At 39.8% G+C, this 1564-nt stretch overlaps 1 pseudogene; it reads right to left on the reverse strand.

Annotated features, from left to right (window-relative positions):
• Positions 1 to 1208: 1208 nt before the first annotated feature.
• On the reverse strand, positions 1209 to 1308 carry LOC150039595 (U6 spliceosomal RNA; annotated as a pseudogene).
• Positions 1309 to 1564: the final 256 nt, after the last annotated feature.

Genomic DNA, 1564 nt, shown 5'->3' on the forward strand with positions numbered 1-1564 from the left:
GTAATGAAAATTAAGAGGGAGTAAAGGAAGTTACAAGATGGTTGGATGGAGCTAATCTTGGTGGTCATAACTAGAATACTAGCTACTCAGGAGGCTGACATCTGAGGATCAAGGTACAAGGCCACCCTACACACAAAAGGACTTGAGAATTTTTTTAAATATTTTTTATTATTGGAGTAATATATAGAGGGGTTACAGTTACATTCACTATGTAGTAAGTGCATTTATTCTCACACATTGACACCCTGAGACATTTATCTCCAATGAACCTCTAGAAAACTGGAAATAGGGCGTGGCTCAAGGTTAGGTTGGTAGCCTTGAGGTGAAGAGCTCAGGGACAACACACAGGGTGAGATTAAGCCTCATGACCCACAATAAATAAATAAATAAATAAATAAATAAATAAATAAATAAATAAGAAGCTAATAGTAGAAATAGCCTCGATCCAGGTGCTGTTGGTTCATGCCTGTAATCCTAGCTACTCAGGAGACTGAGAGCCAAGAATCAGGGTTCAAAGCCAGTCTCAGCACTAAAGACATTCAGGTCCTGGCATTGAGGAGCAGGGAGCAAGGCAAAAGACCCTGGACCTTACCATGAACACTGAACCACGAAGCAGCCTTAGCCAAGGGAATCCCAAAGCAGTGGTTGGGGTCAGTCCCCATCCCCTTTTGTTTCCTACCTGCTGTTGACCATCACTCAGCCTCTTCCTAGAGTGATATGGCATGGCTCTCCTGATGACTTTCCTGTCCTATTAGGAAATTTATTTATTAAATAAATAAAAAATTTAAAATTAAAAGTTGTTTTTTTCCTGTCCTGGATATTGAACTTCGGGCCTGAGCACTGTGCTTGGGCTTTCTCAAGGCTAGAACTCTACCACTTGAGCCACAGCACCACTTCTGACTTTCTTTCTATGTATATGGTACGGAGGAATTAAACCCAAGTCTTCATTTGTATTAAGCAAGGACTGTACCTCTAGGCCAAACTACTGGCCTTGCATTTTCTTTAATAATTTCTTCAGCTAACTACTGAATAGCTAGGATTGCAGTGTAAGCCACCACACCTGCTTGGGAGAAATCTCTCATCTCCTTTCCTCTTATCTAAGATCCTATGCTTCTCTCCTAAAGGCTTATTATGATTTTTTTCTTGTGTGATTTTTTTCTTGTTTTCCCCCCTTCCCTATCCTATTTCAAATAAACAAAGATATATGAAAAACCATGGAATGCTTCATGAATTTGCATGTCATCCTTGCACAGGGGCAGGCCAATCTTCTCTGTATCTTTCATTTTGGATGTATTTATTCATAAGTATTTTACTGTTTGTACTAGTGTAAACATATTTGATTCCTGACATTATTTCTAAATTGTAAATTTCTCACATATGTATGTCCACTTAACTTTATCCAATTACTATATCCTGTTACTTCACACTGAACTGTTATTGACAAAGAGTTTCTAAATCAAAGATAAGGTCAGCTTTGGGAGCCACTGGCAGCTGCCTCTCATCCTAGCTCCTCAGGGTGTTAGGTGCTTAGATTGCACCATGGCAGAGGCAGAGTCTGCTGGAG

Source organism: Megascapheus bottae, unplaced genomic scaffold, assembly GCF_031878675.1.
Source record: "Megascapheus bottae isolate mThoBot1 unplaced genomic scaffold, mThoBot2.hap1 HAP1_SCAFFOLD_41, whole genome shotgun sequence".
In the NCBI taxonomy this organism is placed as follows: Eukaryota; Metazoa; Chordata; class Mammalia; order Rodentia; family Geomyidae; genus Megascapheus; species Megascapheus bottae.